General features: G+C 47.5%; 1 protein-coding gene across 1 annotated transcript in view; it reads left to right on the top strand.

Annotated features, from left to right (window-relative positions):
• The first annotated feature begins 805 nt into the window (after positions 1 to 805).
• TRERF1 (transcriptional regulating factor 1) overlaps positions 806 to 16,323 on the top strand; it is an 84,538-nt gene continuing 69,020 nt past the window's right edge. The window contains 1 exon segment of the mRNA XM_070586064.1: positions 806 to 904. The gene's annotated coding sequence lies outside the window, so the exon portion shown is untranslated.

The raw sequence follows: 16,323 nt of genomic DNA, 5'->3' as shown, positions 1-16,323 counted from the left end.
TCTCAGTAAGTCCCTCCTGCCACTAACAGCTGGCCTCGGGGGCAGAGTTGCCCACTAGGGCTGGTGGTTAAGAGGAGGGGCTGGTCCTACCCAAATCTGTTCTGGCTGATTGAGCCTAAAAGGAAGTCAGGACAAGACCATGACTTGGGACCATGGCTTTAAAGGGCCCACATGACTTGGTTCAACTCCGACTTCCTGTGATAATAGCATAGAACAGCCTCAAGTGCCACAGGACAGTGTTGTCTCAGTGCAGTGGCTCTGCCTTCCAGTTGTGTTTCTCCCCAGTGCTTACTGTACTGGCTTCCCTCCTTCCTCTGCATTTACCAGATTTGCTCCTGGGGAGACCCGCGGGGAGGGGGCTGGGTGGGGGCGGATGCTGATAAATTGCTCTCGGCAGCTGTTGCTGAGCATAAGCTGGGGACTTCCAGGATCAGGGTGACTTGGAGCCTCGTTTTCCCCAGCCTGTCTCCCATGGGCTAGAAAGTAAGATCTGTTTGAGAAGTGTGTGAATGGTGCTGAAGGGATTTTTTTTTAAACTTTCGGCAAGGCAGGTCCTTCAGACCTGTTTGAGATACTTTGACCAAACCTTGAGCGTAGCCTTTAAGCCTCTGCCACCTATGGGGTGATTATTCAGAGGGATACTTCCAAATTTCCTCCTGAAAACTGGAGATAGGAGTTGGGATGTAAAAACCATCATAAGGTGGATTGTGATAATTACACAGCTGCCACTTCCTTCTGCTCCTCAGACACTCGGGTTCATTGCCACCTCCAAGACTTTGTCCTTGCCGTGCCTTCCGCCTGCCCTGCGCTTCCCCAGATCTGGTGGGGCTGACTCCTGTTCTTCCCTTCGGTCCTGCTCCATTGTCGCATCCTCAGAGAGGCCTTCCCAGCAACCCCAGTGAAGGTAGCACTCCTCCGCCGTCATGCCACGCTCTCTCATATTGCCTTATTCTCTTTTCTTCATGCAGTTATACATCAACTGTAATCGTAGTGGCTACTATTAAAGAGTACCGACCATTAGCCAGGTAATAGTTTAAAAGCTTTACATGTATAAATGCATTTGACCCTACATTAATCCTATGAGAAGAATATTGTTATTCCCATTTTACAGATAAAGAAATCAAGTCCTGAGAGAGGTTAATAGTAGGTTGGCACTGGGAGTCCTCTGTTCAGTAAACGTTTATTGAGCACTTATTATGGACTGGGACCAGGCTCTGTTCTAGGATCCAGGAATAGAAAAATGAGTAAGTCACCATGCTTGCTTTCAATTCATCAGGAGACCAGTGTTCCACACCGGGCTGGGTCAGTGACTCTTTTCTGAGACCCTGGGGCAAGTTGCTTACGCAGACGTATGTGCTTTAATTTTCCCTTCTGTAAAATGGGAACAAAGGAAGCTGCCCTAGCTACTCCTCTGGGTTCTCGGGAGATCTGTTGATGAAATCACTTTGGGATATGCACAGGGCGGTACAGGCAGTCACGGGGCATCCTCACTCTGGGACTAGGAGACAGCAAACATATTCGCTCTTCTTACCTGGATGAAGGAAAAGTAGAGAATTAGCCACTGTTCGTCTCTGTCTTGGGGGTACTAAATTCTTAGCGGATTCTACCCCCTTCCCTTATTTGTAGGCATCTTATAGTATCAAGGGATTCTTAAATGTCTCAAATATTCTAGCTAGAATTTCAAAATCCTCTTTGGATCCCATGGTGTAAGAGATGCTGACTTATACCTGGTCAATAGGATTCTGGTGTTTAGGGCAGCAGTCTTATCTGATTGGAAATGGTGAGTTTTATTGTCTGGGGTCCCAAAAGTCCCTGTCTACTGGTGGCACTTTTTGAAGGAAGTTGTTCTTACTTGTCATTAGGCTACCAGCCTGGCTGTTTAATTCCAACAGTGTTATTCTGGAACCTAATGGAACCTGTGTTATTCTGGAACCTAATGCAGGAGCCCAGTTTTGCTTTCTGTATCTTTTGCGAAGACCATTAGTTAAAAACAAGCCCATGGTAATAGAGGAGATGTTGGTGGATGATGGGGAACAGCCCTGTGGGAGAAAATTCTTGCTCCTTGTCATTCTCGTGAGATGGACTATCAAGAATGGAACAACCAAAACTTTAAAGTAAAGCAAGCCAATGTGTCTGCCCCATCCTCCTAAATAGTATGTAAGAGGGTGCGTTGGTCTCTGGTTCTTGCCCTGGGCCCCACCCACCTTTCTATCATTCGTGGTTTGTTTCCTGTGTCTAATTTGTTGCACGATCTGTTAATAACCAAACATGCCCTCACAAGCTGGGGAATATTTGCAGAGTGATAAAGCAATTATGTTATAATCTCCCACTTTCCGAAAGAGACAGCCATCAGGCCTGTACACTCTGGGAAGCATCCAGGTGCCAGATCCTATTGATTGTGCTATTTCATACGTTTGCACTGTTACCCCCTAATGCAGGCCCCTGTCACTCCATCCATCCACCATCCTTCCATCCATCCATCCATCCATCTACCATCCGTGAAACCATCCATCCACCTGTCCATTCATGCATCCATCCATCCAGAGGAGCACTTATTTTTGAGTACATCCTATGGGCCAGGCCCTGAGTTAGGATCTGGGGATATAAACATGAGTAAGTCATCATCCTTGCATTTAAGGGATTCATACATTAATAGCAGGAAACATAAGTCCAGTGAAGTGTTCTAAGCTCAGATAGTTGGGGCCTCATATTCCCACTACCAAGAAAAGGCAGGGTTTGGTCAAGACAAATTTAATAGAGGAGATTACCCTGTAGGTAGGTTTTAAAAGACAAGCTTGTGCTTACCCACATCCATCCTTCCTCCCTCCCTCCCTGTCTCTCATCCTTCCGCAGATAGTGAGCACCTACTAAGAGCAAGTCTCCTTACCTTAGACCGTCTCTCTCTTAGACGTTCTTTCATGTCCCACCCATGTAGTTTCCCTGCTGCTTTAGGTATGTCACTTGATCAGAAAACCTTGGCTGCATCCTGTTCCTAAAATAAAATTCCAGCTCCTGAGCCTGGCATTGGGATCCGTCCATTATGCGGCCCCAGCCTGATGACCAGCCCCTTTCTCATTCCTCCTGTGACCACGCAGACCTGTTTGCTGCCCTCCAACATGTGTTGCGTGCTGCCTCTCTTGTCTATTCCACTTACCCTTTAAGGGCTGACTGAGGCTGCCCTATTCGAGGAAAGCCTGGGGAGATATGTTGCTCCTGGTTTGGGGCTTGGAGGCATATGTGGCTGCTCATCACACCACGTTGTATTGCTATCTTTCTGTGTGGGTCTGTCTCACTCTTCTTTTGTCATGTTAGTGAGATTCTGGCTTCATATAGCTTGTTTCTCCTCTGTGACATAATGCAGGGCCTACAGACGAAAGTCATCCGTCTATATTTACTAATGAAAACTGGGGGAAATTACACATCCTTTATCACCTCTTCCTGGCAGTCCCTTAGTTCTGCTGCTGAACTAGAGAAGGTCAAAATTGCCAGTCTAGGACAGATGTCTGGTTCATCTAATCCATATTTTCACTCTCAGGTAGAGAGCGTGAGAATGTGTGCTGGGTTTTCTCCATTTGCCCCCTCCTCCTGGTTCCATTCTCCGCCTCCTGTGTCCTGGGAGCCTGGCCCTATGGATTGCATCAGCTGGGTTCCTGTACTTCACCTTCTGGGTTTCCTTGGGCTTGGCCAATAGGAGACACCAGCAGAAGATTCAAGAGCAGGATGAAAGAGAAATTGGAGTATCAACGCTGCTGCTCCATTGGGCCCCCGTAATGCCATTCCCTCCCTTGCCCTTCAGACTCAGGGCTGGTACGGGCTTCTTGTTGCTCTTAGTCTCTGGATGCTGCGCCGTATATTGTTGGTTCCCCTAACCTTCACCCACCTCTGTCACTGGTCCATTCGCTAAATTATTTTCATTTCGACCCTTTTGAGTGCCGTCTGTAGCATCTTACTGAGAGTCAACCTTGCAGGCTTAGTTATTTGGCCCCGTAATCAACCCCATGAATTGATCTGTTTCCTTTTCTTGCAAAAGGCTTTTTTTTTTTCCCCAGGGGGTGGAGGGGAGGGCACATTCAGGAGAATTTATAATAAAAATAGCAGTCTCCCGGCCCCTTCTCTCCCTAACCCAGTACCACTCCCTTGGGGCAACCACTTAACTCTTTTCAATTATTTTTTCTGGCATTTGCCTCTGTGTTTTAAAATGTTGTGCTTTTATTTTACTCCTATTTTAGAAATTATCAGCTTACTTCCTGTTGTGATAGATGACGATTTAGCTTACTTATAGCACCCTTCTACCTCCCCTCCCCACATCCTCACAACTCAGTTGTATCGTTATTTATAGTTCCTGTAGTTGGTTAGCTTTATAAGTAAGTGTCTTACTATCGTATTTCTTGCTCATTAGCAACAGCATCTCTTGATCCACTGTTCACGAAGATGAAGATGTTAGCGTCCTTTCCCCAGCCTCCTTCCCCTGGCCGATTTCTGTCATCTCTCTTTGTACTTTTAGATTGGTAAGGGTGATAACATTTTTATTTCATAACCGCCATTACATCTTCTATGCTTTATCTGTAGATCCTAAAGACCGAAAAATCAGCAGATAGAGTTTCTGTTATTGTACATGTATAAAGGACAAATTGTGCCTTGACGGTCCACCCTCAGACATGCTTGTTTGATTTGCCTAGTGATTTTTTTAAAAATTTCAGATAACATTCTGAAAAAGGGAGAGTTTTCATAAAAGATTTAGAGTTTGGGGTGTTGTTTTAAAAGACGGAAGATCTGGCGCATGTGGTCTGATCGCCCATCTGGTAACACTCTGCTGCAGGCTGCCCGCCTCAGCATGGGCCTGCCGACTCCAGTTTGCCGCAGTCTCTACCACTCACCCGGTGCATGCGTGTGCTCGAATACTTAGCCTGCTTTCTTCGTTTACTTATTTGCCTGACCCTGAAGGTATTTAAATGTGTGACCCTGATGCCTGATCTCTCATCCTCTTTGGAGCCAATATTATGAATCCTTTTGTGTTTTTTTATAGCTTTTAATTTTTCCAAGAATAGGTCATTGCCTTCCTTTTTTTTTTTTTCACCATTTGCTGTTATCAAATCCTCATTTTTTTCCCTCCCAAACTCTCTAGCCAGTTGGCATTTTATATATTCTCCCTTCCTCCCAGAGTTCTCTGTTCTCCTCATCTTGGACCTGCTTGCCCTCCAGGCCTGCTATGCCACTGTCATCTGGGATTTTCCTATACTGTTGAACTAGGTTGGTTATACTGCTTCCTGGATCTCATATCTTTTCTTTGGGTCCACTGAGTTTCTTCAGAAAAGGAAGTTCCATTTTTTCGCTTGGGAGAGGAGATATCTGGCTGCCCCTTGAGCTACCTATGGAGGTCTCAACTCTTCAGACTTCAGATTTCGTATGATCCCCCATGTTCAGCCTCACATCTGATTCCTGCCGTCCATTGCCCTGGCATCTCTGAGTCATGAGCCTCTTGGCCATTCTGCCAAGGTGATGGACCCCCACAGGCTTCCTGTGCCTGTACTATCAGTTTCAAATCTTCCATAGTCTGTCTCTTTTCTACAAAGTTGTCCCAGTCTCGTTCCTAGTAGCCCTAACCTGTTCCCTTTGTTGTTTGAAATTGTCTTTTTTTTTTGTTTTAATTCTGTTCCTCTCGTCTTGGTGGTGATGTGCCCAGATGGAGAGGATATAAATGACTGCAGTTAATCTGTTGTCCATCTTTAATAGGTTCTTCTCATGAATCGATCTCAAGCCTTCTTGAACCTGTTTCACTTCAAGAGCTACCAGGCTAAACTCTCCTCCATCCAAAGTAGGGGCTTTTAATCCTTAACTTACCTCCTTGAGGATTTAGGAGAAGTTCCCTGTTTATAGCATTACGTGTCTATCCAATCTATACTTTTTTAAAAAATGATCAAATTTAGATCTTTACATGGGTATTAACACGGTCAAGGCAATGTTAGCTGCCATAATCTTCTCCCAATCTTCAGGGGTTTAACATGATAGAAGTTATTTCTTGCTCTCATAACAATCAGATGCAGGTGTTCTGCTGTGCCTGGCATGCCCCCACAAGGTAATTCAGGGACCCAGGCACCTTCCATCCTGCGATTCTGTTAGACCCTAGAGGATACATCTCAATGGAGTTAATATCACACTCAAGGGGGCAAAAATTAGTTCTAGGGGGCCAAAAAATTTTTACATTTTTATGCATAAATCACAGATATACATATGGTGCATAAACAGATATATAGTATCTCTGTGGTATTAAAATTTCATGGAGGAAGGTGACTAGAAATAAGTGTCTAAAAGGCTCATTACAGAGCAATAATGATGAAAAGAGACTGAGAAACACTATTGCAGGGCCTATGAGCACCCTGTGTTCAGGTGGAAGGGAAAAAAGGTGGTGAAAGCTCAACCTTACTTCTTAACCATCTTGGCCCCAAAATGGCACATGTAGCGTGGTCCTCATTTCATTGGTGAGAACTAGTCACAGGGTCGCACCTTGCTGCAGGAGGAGCTGGGAAATGTAGTTCCTGGCTGGGAGGCTGCTTCTCAGTGACAGCTCTCAACTAAATAAGGAGGAGCATGGATTTTGGAGGATGGTTGGCCTCCAAACACAGGGGTCAGCAAGCTTTGTCTTAAGGGGCCAAGTAGTAAAGATTTTAGGCTTATAGGCCATATGGTCTCTGTCCTAACACCTCACCTCTGTTCATTGTGGCTGAAGGCAGCCATAGACAATATTTAAAGGAATGGGTGTAGCTGTGTTCCAGTAAAGCTCTGTTTATAGAAATAGGTGGCTGGCTGGCCTGCAGGCCGTGGTTGATCAGCACCTGTGTATCCCTACACCTGATGACCATTCTGGAGCTTTGCCATTGTCTGCATTTCCTCTGCCGAGAAGGCCCTAACCCACATTTTCTCCACTCCCTGTCCTAAATAGGACCTGGAGCTTCCCCTCAACTGAATGAGGAGGATGACTTGCTGGTTTTTCTGTGAGAAGAATGGGATGGGATATGACCCACAACCAAATGAAGTGTAGAGGTCCCCGGTCTGGAGGAAGGGAATACATCTTGTCTGTCACAGTGTGATATTACGCCACCCCCCATCTAATCCCCACAGCCACCTGACACGGTAGGAGGCAGCGTACCTGGCACACTGTAGTAAGTGCTCAGAAAATGGAGACAATTCTTGTGTTCAGTGCTCACGAATCACTTAAAAGTACCTGCATTTGCTGAAATAAGTCCTTGGAGAATATGGGCCTCTGCTTCTCATAATATTGGGGAATATACTATCATTTTCAATGGATTATTGTTCCGTGGTTAAAGCTAATATTTACAAAGAGCTTTTAATAACATGACAAAATGCTCGTGTTGGAAACAAGACGCAAAATTATATATACAATATGATCTCAATCATAGTGTCTTAAAGTTTAGCAAAGAAAATAGAAATATTCTTACAAAGTGATGGGATCATGAGTGGTTTTTCTTTCTATTTTATATATGTTTGCTAAAATTTTTATGGTGAACATGTTTTATAGGTGGAAAAGAATAAATGTTATTTTAAAAACCATAAAGCAAGGGAGCTAGCACTGAGCGAGAGTGTTAATGAGGGTGTCTACCTACTTGAGCACACACAAATGTGGACTTGAGAAGGCCATCAGAAATTCTCTTGGAACGAAGTCTCTCAGAGGCCTCCCTCCCTCCCTCCTTCCCCTAAATTAGCAAGGTTTCTTTACGTTTTGACCATGGAAAAGTTCTGGCCCGCTTCTACACTGAGAAATTTTTCTCATTCCTAAGTGATGAGAACCTCATCTAGATTCTCTTTCCACTGAGGTGGGACCAGTTTTTCCGGATGACTCATTGAGATTATCAATGGGCTGAGGGGGAGGGGCACGCTTGGGGTTAACTGCATGTCAGTCATTGGTCATCTCGGCCACTTCCCTGGGCCTGTGGACTTATTTGGCTTTGGGAGAGAAATGAAATACCTTGCGAACTTAAGTGTTGTCTGTGTTTGACCAGTAGCCAACCGCCTCGACTCCAGGTGCCTTCACCCCTGCAGAGAACAACCCGTTCTCCAGTAGTAAGCAAATTCCAGATCGTGCTGAAATGCCCCTTATTTTCTGGGCCCCTCTTGGTTCCTCATTTGCATCTTCTCGGTATGATGTGGTTTGGTTTGGTGGTCCTCCCTCCTTGTCACACTCACCTGAGTCCCTTTTCTTCAGCCCATGGCTGTTTCTCCTGGTAATTTCATTCTTGAGTCCTGGTCTGTCTACACACTGGTCTCAACCTGTGCTGTCCATACTTGTGAGCCCCGTAGCATTCTTCAGCCCTCTGCCCCTTCACTGTGACAGGGTGGCTTCTCTCCCTTCACCCAGGGTCCTGCCCTGACTCTTCAGGGACATCAGCTTCTTGCAAACAGCTCTGAATGGCACCTGTCTGCTTGCTGATAGCCCCCATGGCCTCCCTGCTTCCGACCTCCTTTGTCTCTGATCCAGGAGGTCCCTCTTTCTCCAAATTAGGCTGGAGTCAACATGTCACAGCTTCTCTGCCTCCACCCTGGCTCCTGTGTTCTGAGAGCTGACCCTGGCACCCTTCTCTTTCATCTCCACACACGTACCCTGGACCCAGAGTGATGCATGTGCCGTGTGTAAGGATCACACTCTGCCAGGTACAAGACATTAGTTAGTCCTCAGTTTATGCTTCTGTGGGCACACAGACTTCTTATCACAACTTGCAAGGCCCTGCACCAGGGTTTTTCAACCTCAGCACTATTGACATTGGGGGCCAGATAATTCTGTGTTGAGAGGGGCTGTGCTGTGCATTCTAAAATGTTTAGCAGCATCCCTGGCCTCTGCCCACCAGATACCAATGGCGCTTCCCCACTTGTGACAACCAAATATGTGTCTAGACATTGTCAGACGTCCTCTGGAGGGCACGATTACTCCAGGTTGAGAACCATTACCCTCCATGAAAGAAACACCCTTGTCACCACTTCTCTGCCGCTGTTGCACCCACCATGCACCTGCCATGTGCATGTTCATCCTTGCCTCAGGGCCACTAGTTTGCTGTCCCTGTTGCTTTGAATGTTCTCTTCTCATGTCTTCCCATGTTGGGCATCTATGTCTCAGCCCAGTTGATGCCTCCTTACCAAGCCATTTCCTAAGTGCCCATGTGAACAACCCAGTCACTCCATCATATTTGTATTTCTCTGTTGATTTGTTTTAAAATCATCCTTAGAATCCCTCTGACCTCACTTCTTCCTACTTTCCCCCTCATTTTCCCTGTTCCAGCCACACCATCCTTCTCCTACTTCCTCAGTCACATCAGGCATGGGCCCACCTCAGGGCCTTTGCTCTTGCTGTTCCCTCTGCCTGGAATGCCCTTTCCCCATATATATCCATGATCGCTCACCTCCTTCAGGTCTTTTTTCAAATGTCGCCTTCTCAGAGAGGCCTTTTTTGACTACTTCCCAGTTCATGCTCTGTTTTTCCCCATGGCATCTATAACCATCCCATGTACTATGTATTTTAATTGTTTATTTTCTGTTTCCCCCTATTAAAATGAAAGCTCCACAGGGGTAGGGATTTTGTTTTCTTTGTTCACCATTGTGTCCCCATCACTCAGAACAATGCCTAGCGCATAACAGGTGCTCAACCAGCACTTTTTGGATGCATGAACTTTATTTCACGAGATTTGTTAGGGTCTCTGCCCTGACGTCACTGCAGACATTTGAAAGCCTTGAGTGAGCTTGGCTCCTCGTTGTGTGCCACAGATGCGTGTTGGTCAAGAGTCTGCAGTCAGGGTAGAATCATACTATAAAGCGTTTCCTTGTGTAAATAGTACAAAGTGATGGATTTGCTGATATTTCTTCTTTGACTGGCATTAGGCAGAGTTCTGACTTTAGCTGTGACTTATATTTACCAGGCCTTGGTTGAGATTTTTATTTCCTAACATGTCCGTGCACTTGTCTAAAAGTAGTTATTAGTTTGTTCTTAATTATAAGCCATGAGAGGTTGGGATCACCACTGTGATGGCTCCCTATAAAGGGCTGTGTTTAATAAGCACTAAATAAAAGCTTTATGGCCACACCTCTGCCTGTCCCCTCCCACCCGGGATCCCTTATTTCTCTTTTCTCCCTACTCTTGTCTTCTTCCTTGATGTTTCCTCTTACTAGGCTCTCTTCATTGTCTCAAAATCCCCATCCTTGCCTCCGTGACTCCTAAAGACCACGTCTTCCAGAAAACTGAGTGGAAGTGAGTCAGCGGCACCTCCCCTCTTGGAGCCCAGGAAGCCCTGAGTATGACCAGGCCAGTTCCCAAGGCCACACAGCCCGGATGTCCGAACATTTTGAAATCCAAGGTCTTCCAAGGAAGCCCCACCACATGTGCCTTCAGGAATCTGGCCAGCCCCGCCGGCCTCCACTGGAGATCCTCCCTCACACGGTCACGGTGCCAGAAGTCCCACCCCTGGTGCTCGGCGGGGGCGCTGGGGGCTTCGGTGGAATTCCCTATTTCAGGACCGACAGCCAGGAGAGGGAACAGCCTGAGTCCCTCTGAGTCCTGGCAAGGCCAGCTACCGGGAAGGTCCAGCTTTGGAGGTGGCAGGTGATGAGGGGTGGGTGGGAGAGTGAGAAGGTTTCAAAGACGACCCTCTCTCCAGCTTATGTAATGGCTCCGAGGAGAGAGAGAGCAGTGGGACTCAGCAAGAGAACTCCTGGCTGCTTATCATGTGAAGAAAACCGATGTGAACGACACTCTCCTCCTCTGCTTCCTGCCCTGCTTTTTTGTTCTTTGTGTCATGAATAATGTGAATACAGGAGCCTCATACTTGGAGTTATTTTTACAAGGTCTCCTTGCTGCTTCAGATGACTCAGAGCGGGGCCCTTCTCTTGAAGACATTCCTTGGGAAGCGCTGGGAGATACTGCACTCTAAGCGAGCTGGGGGTCAGGAGTGGGTGTCCTGGCCCCTGACCCATCTGGTCTTCTTTTTCTCTTGGAGCCGTGTCCACTGGAGGGAGGAAGTGGGGGCTGGAAGGAAGGCCTTACTGGGGGCAGACGCTTCCCTGGTTTGCCTCTGCTTAGCCAGCCCTGCCTTTTCCACCACCCTTTTCCACTCCAGCAGAATCGACCAGGCCTGCCTGCCAGTCTGGAGAGGAGCAGAGGGCACTGCCCCCACGGCTGACTCTGCAGGCTACTGGTAGACAAGAGGGGCTGCAGGCCCCAGAAGGCTGGTGGCTCTAGGCTAAAGGCATGAAAAGAAGAAGAGGAAAGGAGAATTGGAGGAACCTGTTTTCATGTCTCCCACCACCCCCGCTGCCTGTATGTTCTTGGGGAGAAGGGGCTGTATCTTACACTCTCTTTCTTCCAAACACCACGCCTGGCTCTCTCACCCTGTAAATGTATGTTGAACAAATGAATTAATGAAAGGGAAGCACCTTTCCATGGGTATAGCCGAACTGCTTGGACGTGAGTACTGCACAGACCCACGTGCCTATGGAGGATGGTGGCCTCTGCATCTGCTCCAGAAGACGTGCGCGCTCCGACTTCAGCATATGGACCGGAAGTTCTCATCGCGCTCAGCACAGACATCGTCTGACTTGACCCCTCATAAGCATTCTGAGAGGCAGGGGTGTTGTTTCCATTTTACAGAGGATCGGGGAGGTCAGGCGGCCTGCCAGTGTTGTGCAGTTAGTGAGGCACAGCTGGATGATTCCGCCCTAAATCTTCATGGCTATTTCTCTGACCCTTTGTTGCCCTGAAACCTCAGAAACCCCAGAAGCAGAGGCTCCCCTGCTTTTGGAAAAGACTCCACCCCCTCCTTCATGCACAGCTGCTGTGCCGTCCTTCCGGGAGAGCCGTCCTTTCCCCTCCGTTCTGTCTGTAGGGGACTATCCATCGGGGTCTCGTCCTTCTGCTGCCCAACAACCCTGGGAAGAATTAGGATGGGAAGGCCCTTCTCAGACTCCTCTTCTCTGATGGTTTGGGGAATACTCCCTTTTTCCTCCTGCACATCTGCCCTAGCCCCCAATCCCCTTTCCTGCCGTCTTCTACCAGATCACGCAGTCCCCAACTTAAAACCCTGGTGGATGGAAAAGATTTCAAGCTGATCACTTGGAACTCAGTGCGTTTTCCCATGCAAGTGGCTTGAACATGATGCTTAGTCTACCCACAATATATCTGAGAATATTAATAGCATTGGCCAACTAGAGAGCTAGTATTAATAGTAATAATTTAATTAATAATAAGCCGTCACCATCTCTTGCCTGGAAGACAGCAGCAGCCTCGTACCTTGTCTGGCCTTTTCTGCGCTTGTCCTCTTGCAGTTTGTTCTCTATGTGAAAAGTTAGTCAAGCCCCATCTCTCCGCTGCTCAGAGCCCTCCAATGGGTTCCTGTCCCTGTGACCTGGCCCCTGCCAGCCTTGCTGACCTCACCTGCCAGCCCCCTCCCTCTCCACTGAGCTCCTTTTGCCAAAGGCTTCAGCAACTGCTGTTCCCTCTGCCTGGAACTCTCTTCCTGCCTTGAATTATGTGGTTCAGTCGCAGCTCACTGGGGTCTCTGCCAGAGGTCACCTCTTCAAGTGACCTTCCTTGGATGTTTCAGATAAGTGACCTCAGATACTGCTCCCCCATCACTCCTCTGTTCCCTTCTGTTCCTTTACCCTAGCTTAAGAACTGAGTTTTAAAGTTTATTTCATTATAATTCATTTTAATTTAAATAGCCACGTGTGGCTAGTGGCTACCGAGTCGGACAGCACGGCTCTAAAGGGATCAGTGCTGCTCACACGATCTGGGGATAGCAGATCCTGAGTCAGCAAGCCTGGGGTAAGGACTGACAGCCTGCGTGTCTAGTCAATTCCCTGGGAATACTGAGGACCCCGCTTTGAGTAAGATGATCTAAGTCTCTAACATAAAGAGCATTTTCCACTGTAAAGACAAAAATGACATTTCCGCCACCTGGAAGAGCTTGTTAAAGGACACAGTGGCGCACTGTAGGGTGATGGGAAAAATATGGTGTGCGGACTCAGACAGATACTGGTTTGAATCCACTGTTATTCAGCTTTGTGCCCCGGGCAACTTACTTAAGCTCTCTGAGCCTCAGTCTCATCTATAAAACGAAACAGTGATCCTTCCTACCTTGCAGTGTGATTCTGAGATGCTATGTTTGAAAGCACTGAGCCCAGGGCTAGACGCGTACTTGGCTCTCAGGAAAGAGCCACAGTTGTGATTGAGTCAGCAAGAGTAAAGGCGTCGTTTACACAAATCAGCCCTGACATTTAGGCGGAGCTGGGGACCCCAGTGTCAGAGGCACCCAGATGTTCTTTCAAAAAGCAGGTCTCTGGGCCCAGCCCAGAGCTACTGAGTCATATTAAATAATATAAAGGTCGGTGGCTTTCAGTGCATTCACAGTGTTGTGCAGCCATCACCTCTGTCTCGTTCCAAGGCATTTTCATCACCCCAAAAGGAAACCCTGGACCCATTAAGCAGCCACTGCCCGTTCTGCCCTGCCCCCAGCCCACAGCAGCCACTGATCAGCTTTCTGTCTCTATGGACTTACCTGTTCTGGGTGTTTCAGTTGAAAGGGATCGTACAGTATGTGACCTTTGTGTCTGACTCTGATGTTTTCGAGGGTCCTGCGTGTTATAGAGCGTGTGTCAGTGCTTCATTCCTTTCTGTGGCTGAATAATATTCCATTGAACGGATAGATCCCATTTGTTTCTCTGCTCATCACTTGATGGACGTGTGGGTCGTTTCCACCTTTGTGATTATTATCAATGGAGTTGCTGTGAACATTCGTGAACAAGTTTGTGTCTGAGTACCTGTTTTGGTTCTCGTGGTTATATACCCAGGAGTAGAATTACTGGGTCATATGGTAACTCTAAGGTTTTGAGGAACCGCCACACTGTTTTCCAAAGCAGCGGCCCCACTTTGCATTCCTACCGGCAACGCGTAGGGTTCCAGTTTCTCCACATCCTCACCAACGCTTGTTATTTCTTTTTCATTATGACGGCCAGCCTAGTGCGTGCGAAGGGAAGCTTCATCCTTAAAAGTTGCCCATGTGGTCCCGTGGATGCTAAAGCTGGAGAACCGCTGCAGTAAGGAGCGCTCACCCTGCACTGGGTTAGGTGACGGTCTGCTTCTTGCAGGGTCGTGGGACTCAGTTGAACGGTGCTTTTGCTGAGCTGGTGACGGGGTCTCTTTTATAAGGACACTAATCCCATTCATGATGGCTCCACCATCATGACCTAAGGACCTCCCAAAGCTGCTACCTCCTAATACCATCAACTTTGGGGGTTAGGATTTCAACTTTGAATTTTGGGGGGACACAAGCATTCAGGCCGTAGCACTCACTCTCTCCCCTTTAGTAAGGGTAACTGATTGGGCACAGTCGGCTTGCTCTCCATTTGCCCTAGAAAGGCCAGATCAGCGCGGATGACCCACCCCCATGAGTGAGCTCCCCCGCCCAGTGCCCCATGGGCGAGTTTCTGCAAAGCACCTCTCCCTGCGGCTTGGGGCTGGCCTGGAGGGCCTGTCACAGCATGAACTGGCTTTGAACTCTCCTGTTTTAATAAAACTTAGTATGAAGTTTTGTATTCTACTGCATGGTATAGCTGGGCCTAATTTTAAAAAATTAGGGTATTTCACCCCAAATATCTAAGTGTATTTCAGGAACACATCAGGTTAATCCTGAGGCTCTGAGGATAAGGTGGTGAACCAGGGTTCATGGACAGAGGAGTGTCGGGGAGGGGGCTGGATGGCGAGCCCTTAGTGAAAGGAATAGTATTCTTTGCTAACAATGAGGACTTTGTTTTCCTCTTCCGGAATTTCCTCAAATTTAATCTCGAGGGTGGAAAGCACCATTTAAAGGATACATTGTATACACAAGCAAAGCGGGCAAGGTCCTGCTGTAACTCCCTGGGCCACGTCGAGATTGCTCTGGGACCTAAGCCCAGCACCCACGGCCTCCCTCCGTTTAAGTCAGCGCTTCTCAGCCTTGGCCGCATCTGACAACCACCTGGTAGGCTTTAGATACTTATTTAGTAGGTTTGTGGTGGAACCCAGACTTCTGTTTTTTTTAGCGCTGCCCAGGTGGTTTTGATGTGCAGTCAGGACTGAGAACTGCTGCTAGCGCACAGGACATAATGATGAAAAAAGCAGACATTGCCCATGCCCAGGGAGGGCTTATAGTCCAGGGAGACCAACTGGTTAATCACATAATTAATTAATTGCAACTGTCATAAGTACTGCTGCACACATAAATTTCTGGGGGGTCAGAGAAGTCTCACTGAAGCTAACCTGAAAGTCAACTAGACATTAATGAGTGGGCAGCTAGGAGGAAAGCATCCTAGTCAGCAGGACCAGCTTGTGCAAAGGCCCTGGGATAGGAAAGACCTTGGAGTGTGTGAAGACCTGAAAGACAAGCTGGCTGGAGCTGGGAGCAAGGGAGTGGGAGGCCTGAGGAGGCTGGAGAGTGGATGGTGGCCTGCCATCCATTGTCAGCCCACAGTGTGTCCATCTGATATGCTCTCAATGTTTGAGCTGCTCTGATATTCATGTGGATGGCCCAGCTTCTGTGTTCTGGAATAATCAGGTGCATGAAGACCTGATTAAGTGCTCCACCTATAACTTGGAGTGGTCTGGGCAGGAACCTCCTCCTCCAGTGTGTGAAAATTATTCTTTTCTCAGCCTCTGCGGGGGTGGGAATGAGCCACCAGAAGAAGAGGAGAGACTTTTTGAGAAGGAGTGGAAGTCTTCCCCACATCTAAGAAGCTTCCAAAACTCCCCTAGCTGTTGGGGGACGTGTCTCCCTTGAAAATTAGATCTTCTTCCATGGCAGCCTCATCTCTACGTAGGAGAACTCGCTTGGCAGAGTGGCTGGTCCCCGAGTGACTGGAGTCTGAGCTCTCTCAGTGCATTGATTACTCTCCGCACTGTTTCTTAAATGTTCTGAGATAAGTCTACAGATTTAATTCTTCCTCCTCCTCCTTTTCCTTCTTCTTAAAATCTGTGCCAATTTCTCATTTATTGTGGGTGGCATGGAGGGAATTCTTCATGCTCCGTTTGGTCCTGCTTCCCCTTTCAGAAGCTCCGTAGTTTATGTCCTGTGTCCCTTCCCCTCCCCTGGCTGAACTCTCCCCCACTCTGGGTGGCATATGAGCTGTTCTTTTCATTTCAACTGCCTTATGACTGAGAAGAACCCTTCCTCTTTGGTTTGAGCCTTTCAATACCCATTTAAAGTGTTTGTTTCTGTATATTAATTTTTTCCTTCCCCAGGACTCTCATATCTTCATCCCCCGTTACTCTAACCAGTGTGTGGTATATAAGGC

Source organism: Equus przewalskii, chromosome 19 (genome assembly GCF_037783145.1).
Source record: "Equus przewalskii isolate Varuska chromosome 19, EquPr2, whole genome shotgun sequence".
Classification (NCBI taxonomy): domain Eukaryota; kingdom Metazoa; phylum Chordata; class Mammalia; order Perissodactyla; family Equidae; genus Equus; species Equus przewalskii.
The sequence above is the reverse complement of the archived record's forward strand: the minus strand, read 5'-3'. Positions and strand labels throughout refer to the sequence as shown.